At 38.2% G+C, this 22,667-nt stretch overlaps 1 protein-coding gene and 1 long non-coding RNA gene across 3 annotated transcripts in view; one reads left to right on the top strand and one right to left on the bottom strand.

Annotated features, from left to right (window-relative positions):
* The first annotated feature begins 2,209 nt into the window (after positions 1-2,209).
* LOC126481658 (UDP-glycosyltransferase UGT5-like) overlaps positions 2,210-22,667 on the top strand; it is a 146,090-nt gene continuing 125,632 nt past the window's right edge. The window contains exons 1-2 of one of the 2 annotated variants that reach the window (XM_050105582.1): positions 2,210-2,261; positions 19,018-19,095. The gene's annotated coding sequence lies outside the window, so the exon portion shown is untranslated. Of the gene's footprint in view, positions 2,262-17,768; positions 17,788-19,017; positions 19,096-22,667 lie in introns of those variants that run through there. The other variant, XM_050105583.1, reaches the window with a different exon arrangement.
* LOC126481660 (uncharacterized) overlaps positions 4,566-22,667 on the bottom strand; it is a 58,490-nt gene continuing 40,388 nt past the window's right edge. Inside the window, exon 3 of the long non-coding RNA XR_007587608.1 lies at positions 4,566-4,775. This is a non-coding gene — a long non-coding RNA (uncharacterized LOC126481660). The remainder of the gene's footprint in view (positions 4,776-22,667) is intronic.

Genomic DNA, 22,667 nt, shown 5'->3' on the forward strand with positions numbered 1-22,667 from the left:
TTCCATTGTATTATATGGCAATTTTTATTTTCAGGAGGATATGTAAGTTTACCCAGAAATGGAAAGAAAGGGATGAAATTGACCCGCAGGGTCAATTTTACACCCAGGAGGTCAAAATCACCCCAGTTGACAGTACCACATCTACACCTGTTGTCAAAAGTATGATAATGTGGGGTACCGTATCAAGTGAAATTTGTGACTGGCCTGAGGATTTTTTGATAGGGATGATGCAGCAAGTTATCTTGTATGGGGAATCATTGACAGATGTAGAAGAAAATTGGGGTGTGCCCCAGGGAAATGTTTAAGGACTCTTGTATTCATGTTTTATATTAGTAACCTAGCAGACATTGTTAACAGTAACATCAGACATTATACAGATGATGCCGTTATCTATAATGAAGTAGTGTCTGAAAGAAGCTGCACAAGTACTCAGATCTTGATAAGATTTCAAAGTGGTGCAAAGGTTGCAACTTGTTATTAAATTTTCAGAAATGTAAAGTTGTGCACTCCACAGAACAAAAAAAAGTATCCTATGACTAAAATATTAATGAGTCACAGTAGGAATCAGTCAACTCATACAAATACCTGTATACAATGCTTTGTAGGGATATGAAATGGAATGATCACAAAGGCTCATTCATGGGCAAAACACATGTCGGACTTCAGTCTGTTGGTATAATTATGGGGAAATGCACTGATTCTATGAACGAGATCACTTATGTAACCGTCTTAGAATAACGCTCAAAAGTGTGGGACCTATATGAGACCTATACTAATGAGGGGCACTGAATGTATGCAGAGAAGGGCAGTACAGATGGTCATAGGTTATTTTACACCATGGAAGAATGTCACGGAGATGCTGAAGAAACAGAGCTGTAATACTCTTGAAGACATACTTAAACTATCCCGAGAAAGCCTGCTCACGCTGTCTCATGAACCTAGGAATGTACTACATATCGGTCCCGTAGTGATACTTGGAACAAGATTAGATTAGTTACAGCGTGCACAGAGGCGTTTAAACAATAATTCATCCTGCACTTCGTACGTGAAGAGAATGAGAAAAATCCCTAACAAATGGTACCCTGTGCTATGTGAATCGCAACGATTTGCAGAGTACGTACGTAGATGTAGAGCCCTGAGCGTTGACTTGGCTTGGCTTGGCTGAAAAAAATATTGATTTTAGACGAGGAAAAAATTGTTGTGCGGTCGAGTAGCCCCGTCCTCACCCAGCGCCGTGGAGGGAGCGACAAATGGCCAGCGGGCGCCAAGCGAGGAGTGGCGGTGGGCCCTGGACACGCGGTACCACATGGCTCGCAGCCGCGCTGAGCGCTGGCATGTGTAGGCGTCACCTGCTGGCCAGGGGCGCAGTAGCGGCTCGCGGTGCGCCGGATGCGCGAGCCACATACGATGAAGCGCTCTTCCTCCGACAGCGCAGACTAGGCTGCATCCCTCTAGGACAGGCCGAACGCCCGCCCGACGCAACACACGGGGTGACTCCGGAACTGCGGACGCCGTGGAGCTCACACGACAATCCCAACTGCGTCATGGACACAATTGTCTCCCGCACAACGGCCTCCGAGACGCATCGGATTACAGGAGACGCCAAACTCCCAGCCGCAATTATGATACTTGGTTCGTATTTCTTTGGTTCGGTGCCGACTGTATGACGAATCTTTTTGGTTTTACAATTTTTTCACAAACGGAGTGCAAAATACCTAGATAACGTCGAATTTATGCGTCTGAGTATCACTTGAATAACGATACCACAGGAATAAACATAAGCACATCGTATTTTGCAAACATCTCGAACGCAACAACTGTATGTTAATGAAAATCATCACGAAAATCACATTAGTAACATAACTTCGTAAAAATCACAACACTCTGTATCATTTTAAAGCATATATCGGTATATTATCCATATTTTTAGAATCGCTAATCGCTTAGCTGTAGCGCTGCTAGCTTGCGACCAGTGGATTGAAATTAACAAAATATAGAAAAAAATAAAAAAAAGCATCTGTGTTCGATACTCAGGATAGATCTTATTTCCTTCTGCATAAATTTCTCATGAAAAAATATGACGTGCCTGATATTTCGCCGCCTACGCTTTGCTTGAAGCGATCAGAGCGGTTAGCCAGCGAGGAATGTGAATGCGTAAAGTCCAAAGCTTACATGGATTCACGGGTAGATGGCGCGCAGGACTTTCTTGACTTGGTGGAACAGGATCTGCTGTGAAGTGTAGAGAATGAACAACTTTAAGGGTCAGTTGTACAATCGTGAGTTAAATCTAGGGATATGTGAACGAGGAATAGGAGTTAACTTGGAGAGCTCCTTGTATGACAGCATTTTATTCTCCGTTCCCGTCCTGTTAAGTTGGCAACAATTTTCGTGCACGTCATTTCATATTAACTTCAGTCGTCGTCTGCGTATCTATTATCTAACGTGTTACGTGAGCGATTGGCGTTCCAGATCGCATGATTGTTCGTTTGAGGATATTTTGAGGCTGATAGATACTGTAGATGAGTTCAAGAGTGTAGTAGAAAACACGAAAACTTCTGCCGTCTCATTCAGTGAAAGTGTTAGTGCAAAACATTTAACTACATTTGTAGGTTCGCATGTATAACAGTGTAACGATCTATCGTAAAATTACTTAAAGGATAGGGTATTTGTTGTTTGACCAGTAAGCGATCTTTCTAGATTTCCGAATAAAGTATGGGAAAAATATGCAACTGTTTGCATTCATAAACAACCTCTCAAAAATACTATAGGGACTTATATAAAAGCAACAGTGAAATGCGGTAACGTTTATGAAATAGTTGGTCTTTTCAGTATCTCCAACTGTGACACAGACATCATTGAGTTGACCGACAATCCTGAGATGCCTTACTAATTTAACATGCTATTGTATTTATGTCTTAAAATGATAAACTCATTAGTGAAGTATGTAATTGGTTTGTAAATAATGGGTTATCACTAAATGTTAGTAAGACCCAGTTCGTACATTTCCAAGAAAGGAAAAAAGTTGAGGATCAATTAAGTATTGCATTGAATGGTAGTGAGCTACTACAAGTTGAGTCAATAAGTTTCTGGGTGTACACATTGACAACAGTCTAAAATGGTGTGAACATATTTTGCACCTCCACAAAAAACTCACCTCAGCAACATTCGCTGTTCGTATTATTGCCACTGTATGCGACCGAGAACCACAAAAACTGCTTATTTTAGTTATTTCCAGGCACTATTGCTGTATGGCATGGTTTTCTGGGGTAATCAGCCATTATCCAAAACAATATTCATTGCCCAAAAGAGAGTTATTAGGATAATGAGAGGAGTCCAGCCTAGACATTCTTGTAGGAACCTTTTCAGAAAATTAGGGATACTGACAACTGCGTGCCAATATATCTACTCCCTGTTACGTTTCATTGGTAAAAATGGACAATCGTACAAAACCAATGATTCATACCATACCCACAATACCAGGAGGAAGATGGAACTCCATTATGAATAAAAAAACCTTACTATTGTACAAAAAGGAGCCCATTACATGAGCTTCAAGGTGTTCAATGCTCTCCCACCATCACTGAAATTACTTATCCACAAGCTTCCGAAATTTAAACAACAGTATTTATTAGATAAGTCCTTCTATTTGGTAGAAGAATATTTCAGTAGAGTTAACTGTAATTGATTTTTTCATTTACTAACTTGATGTGCTATTGTGCATTACGATACTCGCAATCACTGTTAACATTACTGTGTCTTTCATTTAGCTATTAAGATCTACCATTTTTTTTAATGTAATTTTTTCCATACTTATTAATGTGTATTTTGTCTTATACCAGATATCCTCTTGCAAGAGGTACTTTTATGTATTCCTATTGTATTATTTGTAATAATTCTAACACGTCCTACATCCAAGCGAATGTCTTGCAGTATTAGACTTATGGGATATAAATAAATAAACAGCAGCAAGGAGTTTCTACAGAGAGTATCGTTGCTGGAATTTCTGAACATTGTGCATCCACTTTTGCAGATATTGGGCCTATATAAATCTCGTTTCTATGTTACGATTATCAACAATTATATTGGGCATGTATATGATGATTAATATGTCAACATCTACAATAAATAACCATAATCTTTTTTATAATCCTGTGCTAGAAATGTACCTATGGCACATATCCACACTGGAAGCTGTTATTGTATCTCACTCTAAATTGAGGAACAGTAACTGTTTCATAAATAATTTTGTCTTTTGCAATCATCTTTAGCTGCTATATGTGGTATGGGAGGGAAGGGGAAGTAACTGGAGGTATGATATTCATTGTGTTCTTCCTTTTCTACAGTCATCTCAGCTTAAACCTGTCAGTTTTGTTTTCAGAATAAAAGTACCTGTTCTCAAATGTGGAAGAATTAGCAGAGTTGCAAGTGGCACTGCTTGGAAAGTGGCATGACTAGAGCCAGAGAAGGAAGAGCTGTATTGGCTGAAAAAAAAAGCATCAAGTTCAAAATTAGGATCAGAAAATACAAAGTAAATGATTTCTGATTAGAAGTATATTGTTCCATATACATGTGTGTATTTTATTTTCACTTAATTACATTAGAGAACAAATAATTAACAAAACTGTCTTCTGTATATGTTGTCCAGTGTCCTTTTAATAATTCTGCTGGTTGTCCCTTTGTCAGCACCATTTAAGTCACCAGTGGGCAGAAAAAATCAACAGAGGCAAAATATTTGAGTGTCAATAGTAGCCGCTTCATTGGGGGAACAGTCATTTCTGAAACAAAGAAAAAGAATGACTGAGACAATTTGTTTGACAATTAAAGAGAAATTTAGAAACACAACTCTAGCCACTCTTTCCACTGTTACGATTATGTAGAATCAATAACTAAAGATTCCCTGTTAGCTGAATAACAAGTACCTATGTTCTTATGTCACACAGACAATTACTTTATGATAAATATGGGTGTGGTTATGAGGGAAATACTAATAACTGAGAAACGCAACAGACATCCTGTAGCTTTCTTGAAAAGAGTGACTCTCCTGTTAATTTTACTGTCTTAAACCTAGCTTGAGTAAGCACAAATAATTTGTGTGTATAGGAAAGCACAAATAATTTGTGTGTATAGGAATGATTCTAGGTGGTATATAATTTTCTTGCTCTGAAACATTCACCAAAAGATGTAAAGTTGTTGCCTCAATGTGAGATATGAGTTAACAATATTTTCTGCTGTAGATGTGGCTGAGTGAACTCTAGAAATTATACTATCAAACTTTTTGTTACCTTAAACAGTCATAATAAACCATCAATTTCAGAAAAATGGTGCTGCACGGGAGTACAACATAAGATAGCCCTATTTCAGTTTGTTACCTTCGGCTACCTACAATTTGAAATAAAGGAGAACACTGAAAATAACTTGATATCGAAGAAAAGATAAAAAAAATATCATTCTAGGCACTCCTTCCACACGCTAAAACTGCATATTCATTAACTAGATTCTTGTTTTGCTCTTATACATATGTAGCCATTATGTTATGATAAATATGGATGGGCTTATGTTGATTACACTGATAATTGAGAAACACATCAGCTATACATCTATGTTCTGTAGTTGAGGAGACATCAACTTTTTTAAAATGGTAACTTCCTTGTTAATCTTACTGTGTTAGTGCTTGAGAAAGCACAGATTGTTTACAAACTTCAGTGAATAATGGTAAGAACTTAGTCACTTGCACAAATAACTTTTATGTTGTATTGAACAAGCTATAAATCGTAATACCGTAACAACCTGGAAGCTTACCAATACCAGTATTTGTACTGAATTAACAAATGCTTTAGATCAGTGAAACTCAAGGCATTCTTAGAGCAGAAGGATGCTTTGCGAATTTCAGTACTGTCTCATATGAGATATTCAGAAAAAAGTGCTTTAATGAGATCTTTGGAAATTGATCAAGTACGTGTGCTGAAGAGAAAGTTCATTTCCACTTTGGAACAGATTTCTGAACCTGTTCTAATCTCTTGTAAGCTTCTTTACCAGTGTAAAAAATGCACAACTCAGTATTGTTGCATGTTATAAACAGCCCCAAAATGACAAACAGTTAAGACAGATTGCATAATATAGTATATACCAACAGCATGTTGGAGGCTGGGTGAATTCATTTTAGTTTCACTGCAAGTTACGAAGTGGTTGAGATTTAATGACAGAGGGTCGGTGTGTGCTTACTAGGTCTGCTAGTTAATATCCAATCTGGCTTTCTTAGATCTAGTACTGGATTGTTACATATGTCTGTTTAGTGGGGCAGGATGCAGGTTTGGTTTTTCCTGCTCCTTGTTCTCGTCAAGGCTCCAACTTACCATGGTAAAATGTAATAGGTCTAGTGTTGAAATTTTATTTAACATCTGTGTGGGGAAATATTACTTCAGAAAAAAATGTGTACAAACTTTTCTGGCATTTGCCTCAAATGGGAAATATTAACAACTGATGGCGATCATGAACACAGCTGTTTAAAATTGTATTTTTATCTTCCTACTAGAGGCACTGTCTGGTTGTGCCATCTTAGATAGGAAAAGAAATAAGATGTATCTATACTGAAAATAAAATTAGGTTACTCTACTTGCATGCATAGTGTATAAATTATAAAGTAAAGGTCTTTTACAACATAAAAAACTGATTATATACGGGTACCAAATTTTTAATTTTCCTACCATATGGAAGGAGGTAGAGGTTGTATGACACAGTATAGCTCTTGGCACAAGTGGAGCTACTATCAGCCTCACCTGCTTATAACCTGCATCTTATCATAACACCTCCTACCCCATTTTATAAATGCACGCATGAGTATGCATGTATGTAAAATGATTAATGATATCTCAAAACACGAAGGCATGATGAAAATTTTTCTTAAAATTTCTAGAAGGATTTGCAGAGTTCCATTCAATTAAATTTGGGATTAAATTTTTATATGATTTGAGAGCTGTTGACTCAAAATCAGTAATTCATTGATAGCTATTATTATTATTATTATCAGTAGTAGTAGTAGTAGTAGTAGTAGTAGTTTCCCTTTCCTCCTGTCATTGTGGTGAAATGTCATAAACACTTACCAGTCAGCTTTGACATAAAACATCAGTCACTTTCAGTTATTTACCTCCCATTCCCATCCTCATCTCTTTGCCTAGGGGTAACACATCAAAGAGACTTTTAGCGATCAGACCAGCAGTGCAGAACACAATCGATTCAACACTTGTATTGACCATTTTTAGCTTATTTTTATGTCACTCACTACCCTCTTCCAACCCAGTCTTGACCCAGAAAACTATGGATTCAACTATGATAATATCTTTGCAGTTCAGCCCCTTGCTGCACTGCACTGCCCCTAGTATTAGGGATGGTAATTCAGAATGCAGGTCTTGTCAAGCTCATGAAGCATTTGTCGTAGAGCAAGCCTCATGAGACTCAACTGTCCCATATGAAAATATGTTTCTGACATCATGATTCTGTGGCATTCTGAGAGCCTGAAGGCAATAGGCTCACACTCTTGCAGAATGAGTCATAAAAGGGAGATGTGTGTGACCTGTTCAGAAAATAGCATACATGCAAGCTGGTGGTCTGCAACGCCAAGTGACAGATGAGAAAGATTCCACTGTTTCATTTAGGCTGCGCCATTTGTTTGGCATAAAATTACCAAATATGCAGCAAACAGTCACAAAATCATGTTTTATTTATTCACTTTTGCAAATTGATTTCAACTGATTAACAGCCATCATCTGTGCTTTCAAAATGTGCCCAGAGTAGTAATTCTGTCTTAAGCTAATCAACTTGGGAACCACATGGAGCCCACCATTCATTTGTTTGGCATCTACATATACATCTGTACTCTGCAAACCACTGTTAAGTTCTTGAGGGGTATGTCCCATTGTACCAGTTATTAGGGTTTCTTCCCATTCCATTCATGTAAGGAGTGTGGGAAGAATGATCGTTTGAATTTGTGGGCTGTAATTATTCTAATCTTAACTTCACGATCCCTATGTGAGTGATGCATAGGGGGTTATAGTATATTTGTAGAGTCATCTTTTAAAGCCGTTTCATGAAACTTTGTTGCCGGACTTTCTCGGGATAGTTTATATCTATCTTCAAGAGTCTGCCGGTTCAGTTTCATCATCATCTTTGCGACACTCTCCCACGTATCAAACAAACCTGTGGTTATTCGTGTTGCCCTTCTCTGTGTATGTTCAATATCTCCTGTGAGTCGAATTTGGTATGGGTCCCGTACACTTGGGCAGTATTCTATGACCAGTCACAGGAGTAGTTTGTAAGCCATCTCTTCGTAGACTAATTGCACTTCCCCAGTGTCCTACCAATAAACCAAAGTCTACCCCCTGGTTTACCCACAACTCAGTCTATCTGGTCATTCTCTTCCATATCCCCACAGTGTTACACCCAGGTAGTTGAATGAGTCGGTTGATTCCGACAGCAATTCGTTGATATTATAGTCAGAGGATACTATATTTCTTCATTTTGTGAAGTGCAAAATTTTACATTTTTGAATATTTATGCAGCTTGTGTAGAATGGAGCTATACTAACTTCAATAGTTGTAGTATGTAATGATGACAATGGAATCTATACTAGATGTTAACAAATTTCTCTTGTTCAGAAAAGCTTTCCTTGCCATTGCCAGTCTACATTTTATATCCTCTCTACTTCGACCATCATCAATTATTTTGCTCCCCAAATAGCAAAACTCCTTTACTACTTTAAATGTCTCATTTCCTAATCTAATTCCCTCAGCATCACCCGAGTTAACTCGACTACATTCCATTATGCTCATTTTGCTTTTTGTTGATGTTCATCTTATATCCTCCTTTCAAGACACTGTCCATTCCATTCAACTGCTCTTCCAAGTCCTTTGCTGTCTCTGACAGAGTTGCAATGTCATCGGCAAACCTCAAAGTTTTTATTTCTTCTCCATGGATTTTAATACCTACCCCACATTTTTCTTTTGTTTCCTTTACTGTTTGCTCAATATACAGATTGAATAACATCAGGGAGATGAAGGCGTAACAAGCTTTTTAATTTAAAGAGAAATGCTTTTGATATCAAAAGAAGACAGTGTAGCCCAAATGTTATACTGGTGGTTGCATTATAACTACCAGAACAAATAATATAATTTAAAGAAATCAGATTGTAGCTAACTGCAATTTTAGCTTGTTTCCAAAAAAATATATTCTAAGCAACAATTTTAAAGACATGGTACAACAGCTGCTGGTAACTTATTAATAAATCTGCCCCCTTGTAATGATTTGAACATCAGTTAGGCTTCATTTGCAGAATAAAAGCAATTTATAGTTTATCTAAAAACAAATATTGCTTCAGAGCACGTGTCTGCTATATACAGGAACACAACTCATGAGTGTGTGAGCCACAGAAGAATAACATGGACATTAAGTACGTCTTTTTTTTTTATGTGACCATGTACACCAAAGTTATTGAATCATGGAACAAGATACTAAGTAATTCACAGAATGCAGCTGAAATGTTAAAAAATGAAACATAAAAAAATTGTGATGGTGTTTTAGACTTCTCGGAAAAAATGGCACTAAACTATTCTGAGAATTTTCTGTAAAGAATAAAAACCAACACCACAAGGAAGTCTTTCAGTTTGTATTCCAAATTATGGGTTTACCACTTAGTCTGCAGGAAGGCCATCAAAAATGGAAACTACAGAATGCCATAATACTTTCTCTATGCTGGTTAAAGAAGTGTGATCCAGGTACAAATTATTTTTGTCTAGTTTTCAGTGAATTAATGCTGCAGTCACCATTAATTTAGTCCATGCAATTAATCACAAATTCTGTAAGGATAGCATAGTTAAAATTCCAAGATGCTTGATAAATAACCTGCGCAAAATTCATGAACTGACACTGAAGGCAGTTAATCACCGTTTCTTGAGCTATGAGTGTTCCTAATGGATTAATGTATTTCCTCTGGAATATGATATGAAAGATGACAATAGTGTCAGTATAAGCAATGCGTATCTCAGAGACAGTGACATAGCAGGATTGTTATAGTGAAGGCAGTAGTACTTCTTTTATGAATGAGTTCATAAACTTTATCCTTCCAAGAAACAATATCATCTTTATTCAGTCCTGAGTATTCAAAATGCTAGACTTTAGTGTGTCTTTGTAAGAAAATCAATGGGTATAGAACAGAAAATGTGTCTGGAAAAAAGTGCAGAGCAGAAGATCAGAGGGTTGTCAGAATCACACTAGTGGGGTAACAGTATATTATAAAATTGTATTTAGCATACATATATGAAGGATGTTCCTTTTCTTGGAAAAAGCCTGCTTAAATGATTCCAGAATCAAACTGTAAGGGTGTAATTTTTCAAGTAAGCAAAAACCATGACCTATGCACAAAAAAATTAAAAGATAAGAAAAAATTAAAATGTAAGACCAAAGCAAAGACAATTTTGAGCATTATATTTTAGGCCTTAAATCAAATACTCACAAGGCAAATGATATTTAACTCCCAGGTGACTACAGATGTGAGATACATTATATTAAACTTAAATCATCAACCACTGTGTTCAATGAAGTCTTCCTAAGATTAGCTGAAAAAGCGACCAGTTAGATATACTAAGACAAGTGCAGCATACTCAACACTGGGGTGTAAATTTCAACCTCACCTGTACATGCTGCACCCTGTTCTTTGCTTATGAGGATTTTGCCCTTAGGGTGGGAAACTTCGACTAAAGGCAATGAACCACTTGTGGTCAATAGCATAGAAAGTCGCCAATGGCAGAGCAGGCATTAGGACAGAAAGTTCAATCTCAGCTGGAATGGCAGATGGAGGCTGCGGTGACCAGGAATTCATAAATCGTTTTACACCCACTTTCCAGTGAACGTATTTACATCTATATCCTGCAAACCAACATGAGGTGCATGGCAGAGGGTACATCCCATTGTACCAGTTATTAGGGGTTCTTCATGTTCCATTCATGTATGGAGTGTGAGAAGAATGATTGTTTGCATGCCTCTGTGCATGCAGTAATTATTCTAATCTTATCCTCATGATCTCTATGTGAGTGATACATAGGTGGTTGTAGTATATCCCTAGACTGATCATTTAAAGCTGGTTCTTGAAACTTTGTTAATAGATTTTCTCAGGATAGTTTTACATCTGTGTTCAAGAGTCTGCCAGTTCAGTTCCTTCGTATCTCTGTGACACTCTTCCATGGATTAAACAAACCTGTGACCATTTGTGCTGCCCTTCTCTGTATACATTCTATATGCCCTGTTAGTGCTATCTTGTATGGGTCCCACACACTTGACCAGTATTCTAGAACTGGTCCCATGAGTGATTTGTAAGCAATCATTTTTGTAAATTGATTGCACTTCCCCAACTGAAATCGTCTACCACCTGCTTTACCCATAACTGAACCTGTGTGGTCATTCCATTTCATATCCCTAAAAAGTGTCGCACCCAGGTATTTGTATGAGTTGGCCGATTCCAACAGTGGCTCACTGATGTTATAGTCATAAGATACTGCATTTTTTTGTTTTTGTGAAGTGCAAACATTTACATTTCTGAACATTTATAGCAAATTACCAATCTCTGCACCACTTTGAAATGTTATCAGATCTGAGTGAATATTTCTGCAGCTTCTCTCAGATAGTACATCATTACGGATAACAGCATCCTCAGAAAAAAAAAAAAAAAAAAAAAAAAAAGAGAGAGAACCTGGTTTTACTAATAATATTGTCTGCAAGGTCATTAATATACAACATGAACAGAAAGGGTCCCAAAGCACTTTCCTGGGGCACACCCAAAGTTACTTCTACATATGATGATGTGTCTCCATCCAAGGTAACATGCTGTGTCCTTCCTACCAAAAAGTCCTCAATCCAGCCACAAATTTTGACAATAAGCATAGATCTGGTACTGAATCTTTTCAGAAATTAAGAAACACTGCATCTACCTGGTTGCCTTGATCCAAAGCTTTCAGTACGTCGCTTGAGAAAAGTGAGGGTTGGGTTCCATATGATTGATGTTTTTGAAATCCAAGCTGGTTGACATTAAGGAGGTCATTCTGTTCAAGACACTTCATTATGTTTGAGCTCAGTATACATTCCAAGATCCTACAACAAATCAACGTCAAGGATACTGGATGATAATACATACTTCCTTGGTCATAAAAAAATACATATTTGTTGGACTGCAGCAACAATCTCAAGCTAAAAGATGTAATGCAAAACAGTCTTCCAACAAGAAAATGGCTTTCTTCCAAAAGTCCTGTGATGATCAAGAAGTTGCAAAGGGGATAGGACTGTGATGTCTGAAGGCTCTAGTGATAGCTTGGCATGTAAGCAGTAGGTATGTGATCGGTTGTCTCACTTAGGGTTGTGACTGTGGAGCAATTCAGCAGCTGCATCTATGATTGAGCAGTCCTATTTAGGATCCACTCATCTCACCTTATATAGGGGCAGGCCTAGAACAGTCAGTCACTTGCAGTATTGCATATTTAGTTGAGAAAATAATAAATTATATTTTGCAACATGATATGTAAGAATGCTAACTGAGCCAAAGGGCAGAAAGTTAAGAAGATATAACAGTGACATACCAGCACTCTAAGTAACCTGTCTTGATGATGATGGCCAGCTGAATGAACTAGATGCAGCCTACAGTTTCTTCTGGAAGATTGAAAACACGGAGTTCTGGAAGACTGATACACGGAGTGTGCTTTGCTATCAAGAACAAGCTTCTCAGGACATGCTGGAGCTTCCAGATGGGCATAAAAAACACATCATGACATTGAGACTTCAACTGTATGGGGATCAGCATGCCATAGTGATCCAGATTCCTGCATCCTCTGATATGAAAGAAACATTCTGTTCAGTTCTGGATAACATCTTATTACACATCAATCACCAAGACAAAATAATCTTTCTTGGTGATTTTAATGCTTGGATGTGGAAGGACTACAAAATGTGAAATGGTGTCGCTGGCAAGAAGGGAGCTGGCAGTGAAAACTCCACTGATATTAGACTTCTCTCTAAATGTCCTGAACATGAATTGACAATTACCAATGTCATCTTTTGTAAAAAGATTTGCTGCAATGATGCACTGCACTTCGGTGATGTCATTGTCGGCAAGATGATCTACATGATGTTTTCATCACTAAAGTGGTGGCAGAAGCCAACGACTGTTGGAAAGATGACTGACTTACTAGATCCAGCATGCATTTGTCAGTGTTCACCCACATGAGTAAACAAAAGAACTGTCTACACACATCTGATAGTGAGAAGTTTGGTAAGTTATAATATGTCTCTCAGAACAGGAAACGGCTTCGTCAGACATTGTCTAAGGAATGTAATCATGGTGTAACATAACACTGGGAAAACACTATTATGGATGTCTGTAAAACATTAGGATATAAAACTAGGAAACATTAGAAGTGGTTTCATGAAAATGACGAAGAAATTGAAGCACTTATCTCAGAGAAGAGGAAAGACTTGCAAGCATTGTGAAAGGAGATGAACCCATTGCTAAGAAAGAAACCTTTCACCTCGCCCAGACATCAGTATAAAGAACTATCCATGTACTGAAGAATATATGGTGGATCATCAGAGGTAAAGAGTTACAACATCTAGCAAACAAAGACAGGTGACAGTCCTTCCAAGCCACAAAAGCGGTATATGGTTCAACCATCTTTGGTAGAAATCCACTTTTGTCCAGTGATAAGCGTACGCTTCTAAAAGATCAATGCTGCATCATGAATAGGGGAAAGGAACATTTTGAAGACCTTATGAATCAGAAATCAGCTGCTCATGAACAAGGGTAAGGGTATGCCATAATAGAACTAAAACCCATAAAAGAACAACTTGGCTCCCCACCAGCATTATATGAAGTGTGCTGTCAATCTAGCAAAGTACACCAAGGGCATTTGTCCTGGTGGTATACCAGTGGAAGCTCTCAAAGAAGATGGTGAGGTACTCATAAGACCTGTATATGAGCTGATTGTTAAAATCCCAAACACTGAAGAAATGACTATTGATTGTAGAAATGATGTGGTGGTTCCCATATTTAAGTAAAGATGTCACACAGACTGCAATAACTCTCATGGAATATCACTAGGGTCTGGTTTGGGATAGCTAGTTACTCAAATTCTCGCAAATCCTGCTATGCCATTAGTAGAGGAATTATCACATAGAATTAAGTGTGGTTTTAGTCCTAAAGGAGCCACAGATATGATAATTCCAGCTTTTTGGCTTCAGGAAAAATGGAGGGAACAAAACAGACTTCTTTACATTGCCTTTTTTGACCTCATAGAGGCATTTGATTCCATAACCTGTGAAGCTTCATGGAAAATTTTAGTTTTGTATGGTTTTCTACAGAAATTGATTGTTGAAACTGCTCTACACAGATATATGACAGCAGCTGTCATCATGGGTAAAAACTCTGCTAGTGAGCCATTCCATATCAAACAAAGATGTGTGATTGTCCTCATGTTATTTTCCTTGTATGTTGCCACTATAATGCAGTTTGTCATAGATGATATTCTTCCAGGAATACAGTTAACATAAAGGATAGGTGGGAAGCAGTTTAATCTGAACCATTCTAACATTTTGTGCAGCATTAGTTGACTTACACATACATTATGCTGGTGGCAATGCAGTTGTAGCTCAGTCTGAAGAAGAACTATTGTTAATCCTGAATGCCTTCTACACAGCACACAAAAAGATTGGCCTCAAACTGAACATCAGTAAAAAAATAGATGTTTCACCAACCAGCACGTCAGGAAGGACAAAAAAATATCAGCATCACCATTGGCAGAGTGACTCTTCAAGTAGTTAACACCCTTTCTTACGTTGGCAGCATCCTCTCAAGTGCAAATACAGATTCAGAAATTCAGTGCAGAATTAACAGTACTGGACCATCCTTTGCCAGGCTAAGATCTCAAGTATTGGACAACCACGACGTCAATGCTACATAGAAGATCCTTATATACAGTTCAGCTGTAATTCTCACCCTACTTTATGGATCTAAATCCTGGATATGTTGCAGATAGTATCTAAAACAGCTGGAACAGTATCATCAACAATGCCTGAAGAAGATTCTGCATGTAACATGGAAGGATTGATGCCTTCAAATGAAAGCATCATTGAAGAGGCAATATAGAAACGCTGGCTTTAAGACACCAGTTACCATGGGCAGGGCATGTAGTCCGCATGCCCAAAGGATTGTTTGAGGTAACAGTGGGCAACAACGTGTGGGGTGTCAGAGGAAATGGTTTAAGATGTAATTCAGGCTAACAAGAAGATGTGTCACATTAATGTTACCATCTGGAAATCCTCAGCTCTCGACCATTCCTTTGGGAGATCTTCAGTCCACTGGGTGGCACTTCTTTTTGTAGAAAACAGCTGACAAACAGTGACTCATAAGAGGCAACATAGGAAAGAATACAAAACACTGAGATGAAATGGAAGAAAAGAAGCTGCTTCACCTGGGACCATCCGTCATCACTGCATCAAATTGTATACCTGGACTTGCACATAATTGGAAGACACACCTACTTGACTGCAAGTGTTTGCTATGACTCCACCAGCAACCAGTGGACCAAGCAAGGTGGCGCAGTGGTTAGACACTGGACTCGCATTCGGAAGGACGACGGTTCAATCCCGCGTCCGGCCATCCTGATTTAGGTTTTCCGTGATTTCCCTAAATCACTCCAGGCAAATGCCGGGATGGTTCCTCTGAAAGGGCATGGTCGACTTCCTTCCACATCCTTCCCTATTCCGATGAGACCGATGACCACGCTGTCTGGTCTCCTTCCCCAAAACCAACCAACCACCAGCAACCATAAATTTTCCAAAACAGGAGATCATAACATAAATCATTAGGACATTGAAAATCAATAACTGTTCTCAGTATGTTGGTGTTTCAACCAAAGTACTAAAATCTTGTGTGAACTTGATGCCTCCCTTCCCCAACTACCTTTGCAGTCAGTCAATGATTCAAAACATATTTCCTGTGAGGCCAAAATATGCAGTAACATCCTGTTCCAGAAGTAGAGATAACCATGCGAACTACAGTTACAGACCCATCTTCCATCTCCTCGCGTTATCAAAAAAATTGAGAAAGTAACTTTGTAACTGAATATTGAGCAATAGCTGTAAACAACATTTTAGTTTGACTTTCACAAAGGTTTCTCTATAGGAAAAGCAGTTAGATCCAACAACCTCAATTCTGGGGGAACATATTTAAAAAAATAAACCTGTTGGCATTTTTTATGATCTTGCCAAGACCTTCATTTGTGTAGATCATCAAATTCTACTAGAGAATCTACAATGGTATAATATGGGGTGTTCAAAAAGTCTCTCCGCAGTGCCGTATGATTGTTAGCCGCGTGTGCTGTATGCTGCAGTGAATATACTGAAATGAAACTCAGTGAAATAAAAGTTATTAATTTATTGAATATTCATTTTTACTTACAAATTTTCACATTAAATGTCGAAAGTGTCCCCTCTGTTGTTGCATACAGAATTCAATTCGTCTAATCATGTTTACAAAAACAAGCTGCAACATTTCTTCTCTAACAGAAGCAGTGAAGGTAGATATTGCAGTTTTCAATTCATTGATTGATTTTGGATGGTTTTTATAGACAGTTGCTTTCACTGCACCCCAGTAGAAAAAGTCAGGCGGTGTTAGGTCAGGCGATCTTGGAGACCAAAGTCTGTGTGAAATTATGCAATCATCAAAAACCTCAGCAAGCAGTGACATTGAAATGTATGCACGGTTGCACCATCTTGTTGAAAATAACCATTCAGTATTCCACTTAACACAAGTTCTCCTACGAATGGGTACAGAATATCACTGCAGTATTGTTGTGCACTTATTGTTTTATTGAAAAACCCAAGCAGGTGAACAGTCATATGGCACGCACGGCTAACAATCATACGGCACTGCGGAGAGACTTTTTGAACTGCCCGTATAAAGGAATTGCCCTAGCCTAAATTAAGTCATATCTTAACAAAAGAAAACAAAGGCTCACATTAACAAATGATGCTGCAGAAATAAAACTAAATTCAGAGTGGATAGCTACATCTAGTTGATACAAGTTAATGTCATACTACTGTAGAAGCACTAAGAGGAAATGGGCACCTGCATTATATAAAAATAAAAAGGAGGAGGAGTTAATTGACAGGTTTATCAGGTTAATGAACATTGTGCTGAACAGATTTTGCATGCTGTGCCACGACAGTGGATCAGAAAACACACAAGCTAGTAGCGCAGATTGTTTACCAGAACGTGCCACTGTCAGTAAATATATTAAGTTTCATAAAATAGCTAGTGTTTAGTAAGATTATAAAGATTCAGTTGAAGAATAATTATTTGTGAAGATTTATGCAAACTTAACTGAAGAATCATCATTAGTGGAGACTTTAATGTCGGTCTCTATTTGGACAGTACCGACAAGACACACCTAGAATCATTGATGTCCAACTTTAAATTATTTTCACAGTTAAAATCCAGATGACTATTGAAGGTTATAATGCAAAAGGCATTGAAAGTTTGTTTTTAGAGGCAACAACCTTTAGATGTAAAACCAATAGTCAATGGTTTACATAATGATGATGGTCAAATGTTGACAATAAAATATACCAAACAGCTAGACAGAGTTCATGGAAGAAAAGTACTCTATCAAAGATCCATAAATAATGACTCACCTATAGTGTTTAGAGAGAAATTTCAGGAAAGAACACTGGGAAGAAATTTCAAAAGTAAACAGTGTAAGTGTAAAATTTTGCTCTTTCTTAGACATACTGCTAAGCACAGCGAGTCTTGTTGTCCCATCATTGTCAATAAATTAAAGCACTATTACCACCATGGCCTCATACACGAACTAAGTGAAGCTGGTTTCCCAGATGGACTCATACGTCTTGTACACTCATATCTCACAAACAGATATTTCAACACTGACTTGTAGGGCAAACAATCAACACGACATGGTATCCAAGCTGTAGTACCCGGGAAGCATCCTAGGGCCCATTTTGTTCAACTTGAACATTAATAACTTCCCGGCTGCACAAAACACGACATTAGCCATCTACATGGATGACACAGCCATCCTTGCACAAGATTGGAAACCATCAAACATTTATTCACAAATACAGATGGCACTCAAAACTGCTGAGCCTTGGTTGGAGCAATGGCGTATTAAAGTAAACGCTGACAAGTGTGAAGCAGTTCTGTTTACATGCAGACTGAAACTACTGTGTAAACATCAACACAGTAGACAGAAAACACTACATACATGCCCAATACATTTCGGGGAAAAAGTCAGATATCTCGGTGTCTGGCAAGACCATAAACTTCCATGGGGGGACCACATAAAATACATTGCCAACAGAGTGCATGCAAGGCTCAAACAACTGTACCCAATGCTCAACAGGGAAAACACACTGAACATGAGGGCGTCGAGGTCCATATACATGACAGTGATTAGACCTCTGATGTATGCAGCTCCCATCTGGGGATATGCAGCTCCTACATGACTGCGCTGCCTGCAGATCATACAGAAAAAATTGCTACGAATCATTAGCAATGCTCCACGCTACACACGCACCATGGATCTTCACAATGAATACCGCCTTGAAAACCTCAAGGAAGTATTCAAAAAACATGCCATATGACTATACAGGAACTCGAGATACTCGAACTATGAACTATGATCACAACCATAGGTGGAAGCATAAGCGGCCGAAGACACTGCTAGCTAGGGCATAACCACCTATGATAAGGTAACACACACCAACAAGCGACAAACGTCGGCAAGCCCCTGCATATCAGCAACATTGACTGGAAATACCAGCTGCTACTAAAGCTGACCAACAGGCTACAGCAGGGAAACTGATGAGCTTACCCACTGACACACAAACAAATCACCAACATCACCCTGCACTGTCCATTGGATAAATGACCTATCGGTCACAAAACGATGATGAACCTAACTGTTACAGGTTTGCTGACACTGACCGAGAGATCAACACTGGCACCTAGCGGCAGCCGCCCAGTAACAGCACAGCACATCATCAAAGGTATCAACATGCATGATACCCACTACTAACCAAACCTACCCTTGCATGACCTGTCACAGGCAGCAAGACATCCGCTACTGCTCTTACCACACAACCTAACTATTGCAGAGGTTTTTTTTCCCTTGGCACTTTTTTTCCTCTGCCCTTCAAACCATTACCCTTAGTTCGACTTTCAATCCAATCTATCTCCAGATAAGCGCATTTTAATGGTTAACCTTAACCAGATGTACGAAAACATCGCAGTACCCACATCCTGCGACATCTCACTTTAGTAAAAACTAACCCTTATTCAGAGATGGCAGTAGACCTTTTGAGTTGGCCATCATGCTAGTGTGGGTGTGGAGGTGCTCCACCTAATAAAAAAAAGTGTTGTAAAATACTTCCTTACTTAAAAATAAGTAAATGATATATAATGTAAAGTGCACCATATTCAAAAAATAAAACACTCCCAGAGTGAAACAGGAAGAATTTGGAATATTATTAAACAAGAAAGAATTGAAAGTAACTATTTAAATTTGAGTCTTCAGAAAATAACTGTGGCAATAATGATGATACATTCAAATCACTGGCTAATAAATTCAGTGGTTAACAACTATGGTTACTGCAGGGAGTCACAGTGGCAGCAAATACTGTATCCAGCAATAAACAACCAAGAATGAAAGTTATTTTAGCAGGGATGAACTGTGCCCCAGACTTGGATGAAAATACTATTTTAGATCATTCAGACAGGGTACTCTGCTACGTAACAAAGTGGAAAGGTTATGTAACAATATTTGGGGGAGACAAAAATTCAAGCTTTGCTGTAACTTTTAACAAACCTGCTGTAAAGAAGTTACTGAATATCCTAAGGCAGCACAGTCTCCATTACAGTAATTCAAAATCCACTAGACTAAAAGTATGATCAGGTAATGACTTTCTGTCCTCATGATATGTATTCCATCTATGTGAAAGAATTTATTTTCTCAGATCACCGCATGCCAACAGTAGAGATAAAACATTTTATGAAAGTGGATGGGAACATGTCCCAACAAAAGTTAATTAAGTATAAAAATACCTTAATATTAACAAAGTACATTCTGAAAAGAAGTAGTGTATCTGGTATAAGCATAACACACTGGGACAAATTACTTCTACGATGTGATTCCTATCCCCAATCCGTTTAAGAAACCTTCAACAATTATTTGATTAGTATCTTAAATGCTCATCTTGTTCTAAAGAAGAAGAAGAAGAAGAAGAAATTAATTAGGAAGGAACAACCATGGTACACCCAAGAACTGGAGAATCTAAAGAATTAACTACTGCTGTTAAAAGGCCTGAGTTAATAACTGTGATGATGGAAAAAAAAGAAGCTGTACAAGAAAGATCTGCAGTTGCAATTGGCTATTCAAAGATCCAACATTAATTTCATAAAAAAACTGTAAAAACCAAGGCAAACCAACCTGGTCAGTAATTAATAACATTAAAGTGTAGACAGAAACTCTGATTACAGTTCTAGTACCAGCAGATATATTCAACTAATACTTTCTGAACTAAGCAGAAGAAATCAAAAAGTTAATAAGAAAAAAGGGAAGGGAAGGGACTACTGATGTCAGCTGCACTGGAACTTTATGCAGAATCAGCAACAACAAGTGAAAATGTTTTCTGGACTGTGATTCGAACCCGCATCTCCTGCTTAATAGGCATTTGCATTAACCACTGCTGCACATGGACACTATATTTATCCCAAAGTAGCATGCATGGAGGACATGGACAGGATCTGTGGACAGATAGCTCGAGGTGGGAAAGTTGGTCAGCTGAGAGGCATGCCATGATATACACTGTGTCCGAGTGTCACAGTGGTTAATGCAACTGCTTAGTAAGCAGGAGACCCCAGGTTTGAATCCCAGTCCAGTAGACATTTTCATTCATCACCACTGATTCTGCATGAAGTCCTGATGCAGCTGATTTCAATAGTCCCTTCCTTTCCCTCCATTTTCCTTTCTCCCTCTCCACCTTCAGTTTGCATTATATGTTTCACAGCTGCAGAATCCATATTGTATCCACTCTTTCAGAAATGTCTGAAAGAACAGACACCACAAATTCAAATATATATGGATTACCTTAAAAACACGGACCTAAACCATGACCGTGCTGGTCCTTCATTAAGCAACTTTAGGGAGATAAACCAAGGAAAAGTCCTTGAAACTATCAAAGACTTGAAAATTTCATATACTACAGATATTTCTAATATGTCAGATAACCTGTGGAAAGAAATAACACATTACATTGTAGTTCCATTAACATACACAATAAAATTGTGTACTGAAGAGGGTTTTTTTCCTGATCCCCTCAAATTATCCAAGGTGACTCCAGTCTCTAGAGTGCTACAGGGATCAAAATTAGGGCCTCTTCTATTCCTGGTAGAAACAAATGACTTACTGGATAATAATAATGTAAAGATATATACACACACAGATGATACAACTATTCTGTATGTTAATTATGTATTTGGCAACCTTGCCAAAAGAATGAATTTGGTGAAAGAAAGTGCAACATCCTGGTTAAATGCAAATGGTTTACTATTAAATATAAATAAGATGCAGAATATGTGGATCAGGCTATCAAAGACTGCAAAAATAGAAAACACAATATACAACTTTTAGGTATTACTCTTGAGAGCAAACTAACAAGCAACACCTGTGTAGAATAAATAATACTTAGGTCATCAAGAGTAATATACTTGCTGCAGAGACTAGTCGTGTTACCTTTGAATATGTAAGGACAGCACTTTTTTACAGATTAGTACTTTTGGGAAATAGCAAAAAGCTAAACGAAGTCCTTGTAATTCAGAGAGAAAACACCTACAGTAATGGCAAGATGAGATAGCAGAACTCATTGCAAGCTTTTGTTCACTAAGTATAAGATTATCACTGTATTTAATTTATATATTATAGAAAGTGTTAATTATGTACTTGCTGAAATATCAGATTTAAGCATAACAAATCAGAGATGTGATTATAACACAAGAACCAGTGCTACTCAGCTCTTACCACAAAACGGACTAGCAAAAACAAATCAAAACGTATAACAAACTGTTTGAACACACCACAAGCATGCCAATCAAATCATTTAAGGACAAACTGCAAGGATTCTTGCTAGCAATCCAATTTTATTCTTTAGATGAATAATTAGAAATGCCAAATACAACAATGTAAATAATTTACATATATATTTTGTAATCCACTCCGTCTACAGGCCACAAGTGGCCCATCAGGACCATCCAACCCCCATGTCATCCTCAGTTGAGGATGCAGATAGGAGGGGCGTGGGGTCAGCACACCGCTCTCCCGGTCGTTATGATGGTATTCTTGACCGGAGCCGCTACTATTCGGTCGAGTAGCTCCTCAATTGGCATCATGAGGCTGAGTGCAGCCCGAAAAATGGCAACAGCATGTGGTGGCCTGGATGGTCACCCATCCAATTGCCGACCACGCCTGACAGTGCTTAACTTCGGTGATCTCACGGGAACCGGTGTATCCACTGCGGCAAGACCATTGTAATATTAACAAGTAATTCTACTGATGAAGTCTATT

Source organism: Schistocerca serialis, chromosome 5, assembly GCF_023864345.2.
Source record: "Schistocerca serialis cubense isolate TAMUIC-IGC-003099 chromosome 5, iqSchSeri2.2, whole genome shotgun sequence".
Taxonomy (NCBI): Eukaryota; Metazoa; Arthropoda; class Insecta; order Orthoptera; family Acrididae; genus Schistocerca; species Schistocerca serialis.